This window comes from Hyla sarda, unplaced genomic scaffold (genome assembly GCF_029499605.1).
Source record: "Hyla sarda isolate aHylSar1 unplaced genomic scaffold, aHylSar1.hap1 scaffold_2783, whole genome shotgun sequence".
Classification (NCBI taxonomy): domain Eukaryota; kingdom Metazoa; phylum Chordata; class Amphibia; order Anura; family Hylidae; genus Hyla; species Hyla sarda.
Genome location: NW_026609486.1, coordinates 15,540 through 30,981, shown reverse-complemented (window position 1 = coordinate 30,981; position 15,442 = coordinate 15,540). Strand labels below are relative to the sequence as shown.

Here is a 15,442-nt window from a genome sequence, read left to right as displayed (position 1 = left end):
ACGTTTTTTTACGTTTTTCTCCTTTTCGCCTCTTTTCTGGGCGTATTATTCTTCTTTTTCTTCTTTTTTTTCGTCTAATGCATACCCCATCAGTGCAGCAATGCTTATTCAATACCGCCAGCAGATGGAGACACTGGGGATAATTTTCTAAGGATTTATACTGATTTTTCCTGTCTGAATTTGTCGCACAGAAAGTTGCAGGCCAAATATGTGTGACATTTCTGCGACTTTAGCTTCTAGAGCATTTTTACAACATTATACATAGGTGCTGAATACATAAAAAGCGACTGTTCAGCGACAGACAAGTCGCATCGGCTGAAAGTAGGCCAGAATGTCAGTCCATGTTGGAGCAGGTTTAGATACAGTCTAAAGCATAGATCTCAAAGTCTGTGCACAGAATTTAGCAAGGGCCTCGCACCTTCTGATGCATCAGGTAGGTGCACAATAGCATAGCCTAACCCTCTGTACTTTGGTCTATATTGATGCGGGACATAGACAGCCAGCTGATGACCAATCCATTAGTGCAATGGATGGCTGGAAGCATTTGTCTTTGCCTTTGCAATACCACAGAAGCAATGCATGGTCAATGTACAGCAATGACACACCTGTGTGAACAGCCAGGAGACCCCCCCCCCCCCCATGTTATGTTACATAGTTACATAGTTAGTACGGTCGAAAAAGACATATGTCCATCACGTTCAACCAGGGAATTAAGGGGTAGGGGTGTGGCGCGATATTGGGGAAGGGATGAGATTTTATATTTCTTCATAAGCATTAATCTTATTTTGTCAATTAGGAACATTCAGCACCCACCCGCTATCAAGGCAGCTGCCTATCATGTCATGCCCTACCTGCACAGGTGTGCTGGCTACTCAAATGATCCAATTAAGGAGGCCATTTAGTCAGCAGCAGCAGAAGTCCTGTGCCTGGACGCTCCAACAGGGGCCAGACACAAGCAGAAGCAGAAGCAGCAGAAGCAGCAGCAGCACCACCTTTTGTTTTTTGGCTGCAGCAGCAGCAAGGCCCACAGGGCTGGCTAGCTGGCTAGCCAGCAAGCAGGTAGCAATGAAAGTAGGAATCTTTCTTTTTAACCCTGTAAGGGGGTGGTGCACTGTACCCGAAGATACTGCCATATCGGGTCAATGCATAGGGCGACGGAAGCAAGCTTCGAAATCGGCCCCCGTTCTCAAAAATCCATTTAATATATGGTCCCCAGATAGGGGACGTATCAGATATTAAACTGATAAGAACAGATACTACACTTGATCTTAGCCAAAAGGCCGAGAAGCGATAACCGTGAAAGGGGCGGGCCCAACAAGGTCCCCTTCATGGGCACTATCACTGCTTGCTGTCAGGGAGGCTGCCAGACAATTTTCCATGCACACTCTGGGCTGGGGGGCAGTCAACCACCAGTACACACAGCAGAACCTAAACCCATACCATTATTGCTAAGCAGCAAGACAGGGGCCCATTGCACTCCCACGGGGCCTTTTTAAATGCAATCCATAACCCGGATTTGCCAGGAACCCTTCTTACTCCTCCTACTTGCATGTGACACTGGGCTTAGGATCTGCATAGGAAACACACACACAAGCACACACCTACCTTTGTTGCCTGCAGATGCCTCCTTGGCTGTCCCCAAACGGTATCAAACCAACACCCACGGGAAGCTGTAAGCATAGAGGACATGCCTGCACCCCATTGGACTTACCTGTGTGGGTTAAATCCGGGTTATTTGACAACCTATGGCGGTGATGGTTCTGCTCAGGCAGAGCAGTGCTGATGCTCCTCATAAAGCTGTCGCTGCTGTGAAGGTTCTAGGTGACATCACAAATCCCTTTGGTTACATACACAACAAAGCTGGGTTGTTGTTGTTTACACTCTGCAAGGCCTGTGGAAGTGAGTGACATCATAGCACTGTAGTTCTGAGGGTTCAAGATGGATGCAACAATCTCCTGTTGCTTCTATGAAGGCCGTAATAGACGACATCACCAAACAGCTCCATAGTCACATACACAGCAAAGGAGAGATGTTGTTTACACCTAGTGATGTCAGTGGTATTGAGTGACATCACAGCACAGTGCTAAGGCTCCTGGGCCTGGACACAGCAGCGGCTGCAATATCTCAACGGAGAATACGTTTATATCTATATGTGTGTGTGCGCATATATATATATATATATATATATATATATATATATATATATATATATATATTTCTCCGCCGAAATCACTTTTAAACCCATTTCCACCTTTTTTTCCCTTCTCTTCCTCTTACTTTTTTTTCACGTTTTTTTACGTTTTTCTCCTTTTCGCCTCTTTTCTGGGCGTATTATTCTTCTTTTTCTTCTTTTTTTTCGTCTAATGCATACCCCATCAGTGCAGCAATGCTTATTCAATACCGCCAGCAGATGGAGACACTGGGGGATAATTTTCTAAGGATTTATACTGATTTTTCCTGTCTGAATTTGTCGCACAGAAAGTTGCAGGCCAAATATGTGTGACATTTCTGCGACTTTAGCTTCTAGAGCATTTTTACAACATTATACATAGGTGCTGAATACATAAAAAGCGACTGTTCAGCGACAGACAAGTCGCATCGGCTGAAAGTAGGCCAGAATGTCAGTCCATGTTGGAGCAGGTTTAGATACAGTCTAAAGCATAGATCTCAAAGTCTGTGCACAGAATTTAGCAAGGGCCTCGCACCTTCTGATGCATCAGGTAGGTGCACAATAGCATAGCCTAACCCTCTGTACTTTGGTCTATATTGATGCGGGACATAGACAGCCAGCTGATGACCAATCCATTAGTGCAATGGATGGCTGGAAGCATTTGTCTTTGCCTTTGCAATACCACAGAAGCAATGCATGGTCAATGTACAGCAATGACACACCTGTGTGAACAGCCAGGAGACCCCCCCCCCCCCATGTTATGTTACATAGTTACATAGTTAGTACGGTCGAAAAAAGACATATGTCCATCACGTTCAACCAGGGAATTAAGGGGTAGGGGTGTGGCGCGATATTGGGGAAGGGATGAGATTTTATATTTCTTCATAAGCATTAATCTTATTTTGTCAATTAGGAACATTCAGCACCCACCCGCTATCAAGGCAGCTGCCTATCATGTCATGCCCTACCTGCACAGGTGTGCTGGCTACTCAAATGATCCAATTAAGGAGGCCATTTAGTCAGCAGCAGCAGAAGTCCTGTGCCTGGACGCTCCAACAGGGGCCAGACACAAGCAGAAGCAGAAGCAGCAGAAGCAGCAGCAGCACCACCTTTTGTTTTTTGGCTGCAGCAGCAGCAAGGCCCACAGGGCTGGCTAGCTGGCTAGCCAGCAAGCAGGTAGCAATGAAAGTAGGAATCTTTCTTTTTAACCCTGTAAGGGGGTGGTGCACTGTACCCGAAGATACTGCCATATCGGGTCAATGCATAGGGCGACGGAAGCAAGCTTCGAAATCGGCCCCCGTTCTCAAAAATCCATTTAATATATGGTCCCCAGATAGGGGACGTATCAGATATTAAACTGATAAGAACAGATACTACACTTGATCTTAGCCAAAAGGCCGAGAAGCGATAACCGTGAAAGGGGCGGGCCCAACAAGGTCCCCTTCATGGGCACTATCACTGCTTGCTGTCAGGGAGGCTGCCAGACAATTTTCCATGCACACTCTGGGCTGGGGGGCAGTCAACCACCAGTACACACAGCAGAACCTAAACCCATACCATTATTGCTAAGCAGCAAGACAGGGGCCCATTGCACTCCCACGGGGCCTTTTTAAATGCAATCCATAACCCGGATTTGCCAGGAACCCTTCTTACTCCTCCTACTTGCATGTGACACTGGGCTTAGGATCTGCATAGGAAACACACACACAAGCACACACCTACCTTTGTTGCCTGCAGATGCCTCCTTGGCTGTCCCCAAACGGTATCAAACCAACACCCACGGGAAGCTGTAAGCATAGAGGACATGCCTGCACCCCATTGGACTTACCTGTGTGGGTTAAATCCGGGTTATTTGACAACCTATGGCGGTGATGGTTCTGCTCAGGCAGAGCAGTGCTGATGCTCCTCATAAAGCTGTCGCTGCTGTGAAGGTTCTAGGTGACATCACAAATCCCTTTGGTTACATACACAACAAAGCTGGGTTGTTGTTGTTTACACTCTGCAAGGCCTGTGGAAGTGAGTGACATCATAGCACTGTAGTTCTGAGGGTTCAAGATGGATGCAACAATCTCCTGTTGCTTCTATGAAGGCCGTAATAGACGACATCACCAAACAGCTCCATAGTCACATACACAGCAAAGGAGAGATGTTGTTTACACCTAGTGATGTCAGTGGTATTGAGTGACATCACAGCACAGTGCTAAGGCTCCTGGGCCTGGACACAGCAGCGGCTGCAATATCTCAACGGAGAATACGTTTATATCTATATGTGTGTGTGCGCATATATATATATATATATATATATATATATATATATATATATATATATATATTTCTCCGCCGAAATCACTTTTAAACCCATTTCCACCTTTTTTTCCCTTCTCTTCCTCTTACTTTTTTTTCACGTTTTTTTACGTTTTTCTCCTTTTCGCCTCTTTTCTGGGCGTATTATTCTTCTTTTTCTTCTTTTTTTTCGTCTAATGCATACCCCATCAGTGCAGCAATGCTTATTCAATACCGCCAGCAGATGGAGACACTGGGGGATAATTTTCTAAGGATTTATACTGATTTTTCCTGTCTGAATTTGTCGCACAGAAAGTTGCAGGCCAAATATGTGTGACATTTCTGCGACTTTAGCTTCTAGAGCATTTTTACAACATTATACATAGGTGCTGAATACATAAAAAGCGACTGTTCAGCGACAGACAAGTCGCATCGGCTGAAAGTAGGCCAGAATGTCAGTCCATGTTGGAGCAGGTTTAGATACAGTCTAAAGCATAGATCTCAAAGTCTGTGCACAGAATTTAGCAAGGGCCTCGCACCTTCTGATGCATCAGGTAGGTGCACAATAGCATAGCCTAACCCTCTGTACTTTGGTCTATATTGATGCGGGACATAGACAGCCAGCTGATGACCAATCCATTAGTGCAATGGATGGCTGGAAGCATTTGTCTTTGCCTTTGCAATACCACAGAAGCAATGCATGGTCAATGTACAGCAATGACACACCTGTGTGAACAGCCAGGAGACCCCCCCCCCCCCCATGTTATGTTACATAGTTACATAGTTAGTACGGTCGAAAAAAGACATATGTCCATCACGTTCAACCAGGGAATTAAGGGGTAGGGGTGTGGCGCGATATTGGGGAAGGGATGAGATTTTATATTTCTTCATAAGCATTAATCTTATTTTGTCAATTAGGAACATTCAGCACCCACCCGCTATCAAGGCAGCTGCCTATCATGTCATGCCCTACCTGCACAGGTGTGCTGGCTACTCAAATGATCCAATTAAGGAGGCCATTTAGTCAGCAGCAGCAGAAGTCCTGTGCCTGGACGCTCCAACAGGGGCCAGACACAAGCAGAAGCAGAAGCAGCAGAAGCAGCAGCAGCACCACCTTTTGTTTTTTGGCTGCAGCAGCAGCAAGGCCCACAGGGCTGGCTAGCTGGCTAGCCAGCAAGCAGGTAGCAATGAAAGTAGGAATCTTTCTTTTTAACCCTGTAAGGGGGTGGTGCACTGTACCCGAAGATACTGCCATATCGGGTCAATGCATAGGGCGACGGAAGCAAGCTTCGAAATCGGCCCCCGTTCTCAAAAATCCATTTAATATATGGTCCCCAGATAGGGGACGTATCAGATATTAAACTGATAAGAACAGATACTACACTTGATCTTAGCCAAAAGGCCGAGAAGCGATAACCGTGAAAGGGGCGGGCCCAACAAGGTCCCCTTCATGGGCACTATCACTGCTTGCTGTCAGGGAGGCTGCCAGACAATTTTCCATGCACACTCTGGGCTGGGGGGCAGTCAACCACCAGTACACACAGCAGAACCTAAACCCATACCATTATTGCTAAGCAGCAAGACAGGGGCCCATTGCACTCCCACGGGGCCTTTTTAAATGCAATCCATAACCCGGATTTGCCAGGAACCCTTCTTACTCCTCCTACTTGCATGTGACACTGGGCTTAGGATCTGCATAGGAAACACACACACAAGCACACACCTACCTTTGTTGCCTGCAGATGCCTCCTTGGCTGTCCCCAAACGGTATCAAACCAACACCCACGGGAAGCTGTAAGCATAGAGGACATGCCTGCACCCCATTGGACTTACCTGTGTGGGTTAAATCCGGGTTATTTGACAACCTATGGCGGTGATGGTTCTGCTCAGGCAGAGCAGTGCTGATGCTCCTCATAAAGCTGTCGCTGCTGTGAAGGTTCTAGGTGACATCACAAATCCCTTTGGTTACATACACAACAAAGCTGGGTTGTTGTTGTTTACACTCTGCAAGGCCTGTGGAAGTGAGTGACATCATAGCACTGTAGTTCTGAGGGTTCAAGATGGATGCAACAATCTCCTGTTGCTTCTATGAAGGCCGTAATAGACGACATCACCAAACAGCTCCATAGTCACATACACAGCAAAGGAGAGATGTTGTTTACACCTAGTGATGTCAGTGGTATTGAGTGACATCACAGCACAGTGCTAAGGCTCCTGGGCCTGGACACAGCAGCGGCTGCAATATCTCAACGGAGAATACGTTTATATCTATATGTGTGTGTGCGCATATATATATATATATATATATATATATATATATATATATATATATATATATATTTCTCCGCCGAAATCACTTTTAAACCCATTTCCACCTTTTTTTCCCTTCTCTTCCTCTTACTTTTTTTTCACGTTTTTTTACGTTTTTCTCCTTTTCGCCTCTTTTCTGGCGTATTATTCTTCTTTTTCTTCTTTTTTTTCGTCTAATGCATACCCCATCAGTGCAGCAATGCTTATTCAATACCGCCAGCAGATGGAGACACTGGGGGATAATTTTCTAAGGATTTATACTGATTTTTCCTGTCTGAATTTGTCGCACAGAAAGTTGCAGGCCAAATATGTGTGACATTTCTGCGACTTTAGCTTCTAGAGCATTTTTACAACATTATACATAGGTGCTGAATACATAAAAAGCGACTGTTCAGCGACAGACAAGTCGCATCGGCTGAAAGTAGGCCAGAATGTCAGTCCATGTTGGAGCAGGTTTAGATACAGTCTAAAGCATAGATCTCAAAGTCTGTGCACAGAATTTAGCAAGGGCCTCGCACCTTCTGATGCATCAGGTAGGTGCACAATAGCATAGCCTAACCCTCTGTACTTTGGTCTATATTGATGCGGGACATAGACAGCCAGCTGATGACCAATCCATTAGTGCAATGGATGGCTGGAAGCATTTGTCTTTGCCTTTGCAATACCACAGAAGCAATGCATGGTCAATGTACAGCAATGACACACCTGTGTGAACAGCCAGGAGACCCCCCCCCCCCCCATGTTATGTTACATAGTTACATAGTTAGTACGGTCGAAAAAAGACATATGTCCATCACGTTCAACCAGGGAATTAAGGGGTAGGGGTGTGGCGCGATATTGGGGAAGGGATGAGATTTTATATTTCTTCATAAGCATTAATCTTATTTTGTCAATTAGGAACATTCAGCACCCACCCGCTATCAAGGCAGCTGCCTATCATGTCATGCCCTACCTGCACAGGTGTGCTGGCTACTCAAATGATCCAATTAAGGAGGCCATTTAGTCAGCAGCAGCAGAAGTCCTGTGCCTGGACGCTCCAACAGGGGCCAGACACAAGCAGAAGCAGAAGCAGCAGAAGCAGCAGCAGCACCACCTTTTGTTTTTTGGCTGCAGCAGCAGCAAGGCCCACAGGGCTGGCTAGCTGGCTAGCCAGCAAGCAGGTAGCAATGAAAGTAGGAATCTTTCTTTTTAACCCTGTAAGGGGGTGGTGCACTGTACCCGAAGATACTGCCATATCGGGTCAATGCATAGGGCGACGGAAGCAAGCTTCGAAATCGGCCCCCGTTCTCAAAAATCCATTTAATATATGGTCCCCAGATAGGGGACGTATCAGATATTAAACTGATAAGAACAGATACTACACTTGATCTTAGCCAAAAGGCCGAGAAGCGATAACCGTGAAAGGGGCGGGCCCAACAAGGTCCCCTTCATGGGCACTATCACTGCTTGCTGTCAGGGAGGCTGCCAGACAATTTTCCATGCACACTCTGGGCTGGGGGGCAGTCAACCACCAGTACACACAGCAGAACCTAAACCCATACCATTATTGCTAAGCAGCAAGACAGGGGCCCATTGCACTCCCACGGGGCCTTTTTAAATGCAATCCATAACCCGGATTTGCCAGGAACCCTTCTTACTCCTCCTACTTGCATGTGACACTGGGCTTAGGATCTGCATAGGAAACACACACACAAGCACACACCTACCTTTGTTGCCTGCAGATGCCTCCTTGGCTGTCCCCAAACGGTATCAAACCAACACCCACGGGAAGCTGTAAGCATAGAGGACATGCCTGCACCCCATTGGACTTACCTGTGTGGGTTAAATCCGGGTTATTTGACAACCTATGGCGGTGATGGTTCTGCTCAGGCAGAGCAGTGCTGATGCTCCTCATAAAGCTGTCGCTGCTGTGAAGGTTCTAGGTGACATCACAAATCCCTTTGGTTACATACACAACAAAGCTGGGTTGTTGTTGTTTACACTCTGCAAGGCCTGTGGAAGTGAGTGACATCATAGCACTGTAGTTCTGAGGGTTCAAGATGGATGCAACAATCTCCTGTTGCTTCTATGAAGGCCGTAATAGACGACATCACCAAACAGCTCCATAGTCACATACACAGCAAAGGAGAGATGTTGTTTACACCTAGTGATGTCAGTGGTATTGAGTGACATCACAGCACAGTGCTAAGGCTCCTGGGCCTGGACACAGCAGCGGCTGCAATATCTCAACGGAGAATACGTTTATATCTATATGTGTGTGTGCGCATATATATATATATATATATATATATATATATATATATATATATATATATATATTTCTCCGCCGAAATCACTTTTAAACCCATTTCCACCTTTTTTTCCCTTCTCTTCCTCTTACTTTTTTTTCACGTTTTTTTACGTTTTTCTCCTTTTCGCCTCTTTTCTGGGCGTATTATTCTTCTTTTTCTTCTTTTTTTTCGTCTAATGCATACCCCATCAGTGCAGCAATGCTTATTCAATACCGCCAGCAGATGGAGACACTGGGGGATAATTTTCTAAGGATTTATACTGATTTTTCCTGTCTGAATTTGTCGCACAGAAAGTTGCAGGCCAAATATGTGTGACATTTCTGCGACTTTAGCTTCTAGAGCATTTTTACAACATTATACATAGGTGCTGAATACATAAAAAGCGACTGTTCAGCGACAGACAAGTCGCATCGGCTGAAAGTAGGCCAGAATGTCAGTCCATGTTGGAGCAGGTTTAGATACAGTCTAAAGCATAGATCTCAAAGTCTGTGCACAGAATTTAGCAAGGGCCTCGCACCTTCTGATGCATCAGGTAGGTGCACAATAGCATAGCCTAACCCTCTGTACTTTGGTCTATATTGATGCGGGACATAGACAGCCAGCTGATGACCAATCCATTAGTGCAATGGATGGCTGGAAGCATTTGTCTTTGCCTTTGCAATACCACAGAAGCAATGCATGGTCAATGTACAGCAATGACACACCTGTGTGAACAGCCAGGAGACCCCCCCCCCCCCCCATGTTATGTTACATAGTTACATAGTTAGTACGGTCGAAAAAAGACATATGTCCATCACGTTCAACCAGGGAATTAAGGGGTAGGGGTGTGGCGCGATATTGGGGAAGGGATGAGATTTTATATTTCTTCATAAGCATTAATCTTATTTTGTCAATTAGGAACATTCAGCACCCACCCGCTATCAAGGCAGCTGCCTATCATGTCATGCCCTACCTGCACAGGTGTGCTGGCTACTCAAATGATCCAATTAAGGAGGCCATTTAGTCAGCAGCAGCAGAAGTCCTGTGCCTGGACGCTCCAACAGGGGCCAGACACAAGCAGAAGCAGAAGCAGCAGAAGCAGCAGCAGCACCACCTTTTGTTTTTTGGCTGCAGCAGCAGCAAGGCCCACAGGGCTGGCTAGCTGGCTAGCCAGCAAGCAGGTAGCAATGAAAGTAGGAATCTTTCTTTTTAACCCTGTAAGGGGGTGGTGCACTGTACCCGAAGATACTGCCATATCGGGTCAATGCATAGGGCGACGGAAGCAAGCTTCGAAATCGGCCCCCGTTCTCAAAAATCCATTTAATATATGGTCCCCAGATAGGGGACGTATCAGATATTAAACTGATAAGAACAGATACTACACTTGATCTTAGCCAAAAGGCCGAGAAGCGATAACCGTGAAAGGGGCGGGCCCAACAAGGTCCCCTTCATGGGCACTATCACTGCTTGCTGTCAGGGAGGCTGCCAGACAATTTTCCATGCACACTCTGGGCTGGGGGGCAGTCAACCACCAGTACACACAGCAGAACCTAAACCCATACCATTATTGCTAAGCAGCAAGACAGGGGCCCATTGCACTCCCACGGGGCCTTTTTAAATGCAATCCATAACCCGGATTTGCCAGGAACCCTTCTTACTCCTCCTACTTGCATGTGACACTGGGCTTAGGATCTGCATAGGAAACACACACACAAGCACACACCTACCTTTGTTGCCTGCAGATGCCTCCTTGGCTGTCCCCAAACGGTATCAAACCAACACCCACGGGAAGCTGTAAGCATAGAGGACATGCCTGCACCCCATTGGACTTACCTGTGTGGGTTAAATCCGGGTTATTTGACAACCTATGGCGGTGATGGTTCTGCTCAGGCAGAGCAGTGCTGATGCTCCTCATAAAGCTGTCGCTGCTGTGAAGGTTCTAGGTGACATCACAAATCCCTTTGGTTACATACACAACAAAGCTGGGTTGTTGTTGTTTACACTCTGCAAGGCCTGTGGAAGTGAGTGACATCATAGCACTGTAGTTCTGAGGGTTCAAGATGGATGCAACAATCTCCTGTTGCTTCTATGAAGGCCGTAATAGACGACATCACCAAACAGCTCCATAGTCACATACACAGCAAAGGAGAGATGTTGTTTACACCTAGTGATGTCAGTGGTATTGAGTGACATCACAGCACAGTGCTAAGGCTCCTGGGCCTGGACACAGCAGCGGCTGCAATATCTCAACGGAGAATACGTTTATATCTATATGTGTGTGTGCGCATATATATATATATATATATATATATATATATATATATATATATATATATATATTTCTCCGCCGAAATCACTTTTAAACCCATTTCCACCTTTTTTTCCCTTCTCTTCCTCTTACTTTTTTTTCACGTTTTTTTACGTTTTTCTCCTTTTCGCCTCTTTTCTGGGCGTATTATTCTTCTTTTTCTTCTTTTTTTTCGTCTAATGCATACCCCATCAGTGCAGCAATGCTTATTCAATACCGCCAGCAGATGGAGACACTGGGGGATAATTTTCTAAGGATTTATACTGATTTTTCCTGTCTGAATTTGTCGCACAGAAAGTTGCAGGCCAAATATGTGTGACATTTCTGCGACTTTAGCTTCTAGAGCATTTTTACAACATTATACATAGGTGCTGAATACATAAAAAGCGACTGTTCAGCGACAGACAAGTCGCATCGGCTGAAAGTAGGCCAGAATGTCAGTCCATGTTGGAGCAGGTTTAGATACAGTCTAAAGCATAGATCTCAAAGTCTGTGCACAGAATTTAGCAAGGGCCTCGCACCTTCTGATGCATCAGGTAGGTGCACAATAGCATAGCCTAACCCTCTGTACTTTGGTCTATATTGATGCGGGACATAGACAGCCAGCTGATGACCAATCCATTAGTGCAATGGATGGCTGGAAGCATTTGTCTTTGCCTTTGCAATACCACAGAAGCAATGCATGGTCAATGTACAGCAATGACACACCTGTGTGAACAGCCAGGAGACCCCCCCCCCCCCCCATGTTATGTTACATAGTTACATAGTTAGTACGGTCGAAAAAAGACATATGTCCATCACGTTCAACCAGGGAATTAAGGGGTAGGGGTGTGGCGCGATATTGGGGAAGGGATGAGATTTTATATTTCTTCATAAGCATTAATCTTATTTTGTCAATTAGGAACATTCAGCACCCACCCGCTATCAAGGCAGCTGCCTATCATGTCATGCCCTACCTGCACAGGTGTGCTGGCTACTCAAATGATCCAATTAAGGAGGCCATTTAGTCAGCAGCAGCAGAAGTCCTGTGCCTGGACGCTCCAACAGGGGCCAGACACAAGCAGAAGCAGAAGCAGCAGAAGCAGCAGCAGCACCACCTTTTGTTTTTTGGCTGCAGCAGCAGCAAGGCCCACAGGGCTGGCTAGCTGGCTAGCCAGCAAGCAGGTAGCAATGAAAGTAGGAATCTTTCTTTTTAACCCTGTAAGGGGGTGGTGCACTGTACCCGAAGATACTGCCATATCGGGTCAATGCATAGGGCGACGGAAGCAAGCTTCGAAATCGGCCCCCGTTCTCAAAAATCCATTTAATATATGGTCCCCAGATAGGGGACGTATCAGATATTAAACTGATAAGAACAGATACTACACTTGATCTTAGCCAAAAGGCCGAGAAGCGATAACCGTGAAAGGGGCGGGCCCAACAAGGTCCCCTTCATGGGCACTATCACTGCTTGCTGTCAGGGAGGCTGCCAGACAATTTTCCATGCACACTCTGGGCTGGGGGGCAGTCAACCACCAGTACACACAGCAGAACCTAAACCCATACCATTATTGCTAAGCAGCAAGACAGGGGCCCATTGCACTCCCACGGGGCCTTTTTAAATGCAATCCATAACCCGGATTTGCCAGGAACCCTTCTTACTCCTCCTACTTGCATGTGACACTGGGCTTAGGATCTGCATAGGAAACACACACACAAGCACACACCTACCTTTGTTGCCTGCAGATGCCTCCTTGGCTGTCCCCAAACGGTATCAAACCAACACCCACGGGAAGCTGTAAGCATAGAGGACATGCCTGCACCCCATTGGACTTACCTGTGTGGGTTAAATCCGGGTTATTTGACAACCTATGGCGGTGATGGTTCTGCTCAGGCAGAGCAGTGCTGATGCTCCTCATAAAGCTGTCGCTGCTGTGAAGGTTCTAGGTGACATCACAAATCCCTTTGGTTACATACACAACAAAGCTGGGTTGTTGTTGTTTACACTCTGCAAGGCCTGTGGAAGTGAGTGACATCATAGCACTGTAGTTCTGAGGGTTCAAGATGGATGCAACAATCTCCTGTTGCTTCTATGAAGGCCGTAATAGACGACATCACCAAACAGCTCCATAGTCACATACACAGCAAAGGAGAGATGTTGTTTACACCTAGTGATGTCAGTGGTATTGAGTGACATCACAGCACAGTGCTAAGGCTCCTGGGCCTGGACACAGCAGCGGCTGCAATATCTCAACGGAGAATACGTTTATATCTATATGTGTGTGTGCGCATATATATATATATATATATATATATATATATATATATATATATATATATTTCTCCGCCGAAATCACTTTTAAACCCATTTCCACCTTTTTTTCCCTTCTCTTCCTCTTACTTTTTTTTCACGTTTTTTTACGTTTTTCTCCTTTTCGCCTCTTTTCTGGGCGTATTATTCTTCTTTTTCTTCTTTTTTTTCGTCTAATGCATACCCCATCAGTGCAGCAATGCTTATTCAATACCGCCAGCAGATGGAGACACTGGGGGATAATTTTCTAAGGATTTATACTGATTTTTCCTGTCTGAATTTGTCGCACAGAAAGTTGCAGGCCAAATATGTGTGACATTTCTGCGACTTTAGCTTCTAGAGCATTTTTACAACATTATACATAGGTGCTGAATACATAAAAAGCGACTGTTCAGCGACAGACAAGTCGCATCGGCTGAAAGTAGGCCAGAATGTCAGTCCATGTTGGAGCAGGTTTAGATACAGTCTAAAGCATAGATCTCAAAGTCTGTGCACAGAATTTAGCAAGGGCCTCGCACCTTCTGATGCATCAGGTAGGTGCACAATAGCATAGCCTAACCCTCTGTACTTTGGTCTATATTGATGCGGGACATAGACAGCCAGCTGATGACCAATCCATTAGTGCAATGGATGGCTGGAAGCATTTGTCTTTGCCTTTGCAATACCACAGAAGCAATGCATGGTCAATGTACAGCAATGACACACCTGTGTGAACAGCCAGGAGACCCCCCCCCCCCCCATGTTATGTTACATAGTTACATAGTTAGTACGGTCGAAAAAAGACATATGTCCATCACGTTCAACCAGGGAATTAAGGGGTAGGGGTGTGGCGCGATATTGGGGAAGGGATGAGATTTTATATTTCTTCATAAGCATTAATCTTATTTTGTCAATTAGGAACATTCAGCACCCACCCGCTATCAAGGCAGCTGCCTATCATGTCATGCCCTACCTGCACAGGTGTGCTGGCTACTCAAATGATCCAATTAAGGAGGCCATTTAGTCAGCAGCAGCAGAAGTCCTGTGCCTGGACGCTCCAACAGGGGCCAGACACAAGCAGAAGCAGAAGCAGCAGAAGCAGCAGCAGCACCACCTTTTGTTTTTTGGCTGCAGCAGCAGCAAGGCCCACAGGGCTGGCTAGCTGGCTAGCCAGCAAGCAGGTAGCAATGAAAGTAGGAATCTTTCTTTTTAACCCTGTAAGGGGGTGGTGCACTGTACCCGAAGATACTGCCATATCGGGTCAATGCATAGGGCGACGGAAGCAAGCTTCGAAATCGGCCCCCGTTCTCAAAAATCCATTTAATATATGGTCCCCAGATAGGGGACGTATCAGATATTAAACTGATAAGAACAGATACTACACTTGATCTTAGCCAAAAGGCCGAGAAGCGATAACCGTGAAAGGGGCGGGCCCAACAAGGTCCCCTTCATGGGCACTATCACTGCTTGCTGTCAGGGAGGCTGCCAGACAATTTTCCATGCACACTCTGGGCTGGGGGGCAGTCAACCACCAGTACACACAGCAGAACCTAAACCCATACCATTATTGCTAAGCAGCAAGACAGGGGCCCATTGCACTCCCACGGGGCCTTTTTAAATGCAATCCATAACCCGGATTTGCCAGGAACCCTTCTTACTCCTCCTACTTGCATGTGACACTGGGCTTAGGATCTGCATAGGAAACACACACACAAGCACACACCTACCTTTGTTGCCTGCAGATGCCTCCTTGGCTGTCCCCAAACGGTATCAAACCAACACCCACGGGAAGCTGTAAGCATAGAGGACATGCCTGCACCCCATTGGACTTA

The 15,442-nt window shown here is 46.1% G+C and overlaps 7 non-coding genes across 7 annotated transcripts; all 7 read right to left on the bottom strand.

The window, feature by feature from the left end:
- Positions 1-1,101: 1,101 nt before the first annotated feature.
- Positions 1,102-1,292, bottom strand: LOC130325978 (U2 spliceosomal RNA). Its single transcript, XR_008870694.1, has one exon. It is a non-coding gene; the product is annotated as a U2 spliceosomal RNA (small nuclear RNA).
- A 2,096-nt stretch (positions 1,293-3,388) lies between these two features.
- Positions 3,389-3,579, bottom strand: LOC130325977 (U2 spliceosomal RNA). Its single transcript, XR_008870693.1, has one exon. It is a non-coding gene; the product is annotated as a U2 spliceosomal RNA (small nuclear RNA).
- A 2,097-nt stretch (positions 3,580-5,676) lies between these two features.
- Positions 5,677-5,867, bottom strand: LOC130325976 (U2 spliceosomal RNA). The gene has a single exon (XR_008870692.1). It is a non-coding gene; the product is annotated as a U2 spliceosomal RNA (small nuclear RNA).
- Positions 5,868-7,965: 2,098 nt separating this feature from the next.
- LOC130325975 (U2 spliceosomal RNA) lies at positions 7,966-8,156 on the bottom strand. Its single transcript, XR_008870691.1, has one exon. It is a non-coding gene; the product is annotated as a U2 spliceosomal RNA (small nuclear RNA).
- A 2,100-nt stretch (positions 8,157-10,256) lies between these two features.
- On the bottom strand, positions 10,257-10,447 carry LOC130325974 (U2 spliceosomal RNA). The gene has a single exon (XR_008870690.1). It is a non-coding gene; the product is annotated as a U2 spliceosomal RNA (small nuclear RNA).
- A 2,100-nt stretch (positions 10,448-12,547) lies between these two features.
- Positions 12,548-12,738, bottom strand: LOC130325973 (U2 spliceosomal RNA). The gene has a single exon (XR_008870689.1). It is a non-coding gene; the product is annotated as a U2 spliceosomal RNA (small nuclear RNA).
- Positions 12,739-14,833: 2,095 nt separating this feature from the next.
- On the bottom strand, positions 14,834-15,024 carry LOC130325972 (U2 spliceosomal RNA). The gene has a single exon (XR_008870688.1). It is a non-coding gene; the product is annotated as a U2 spliceosomal RNA (small nuclear RNA).
- Positions 15,025-15,442: the final 418 nt, after the last annotated feature.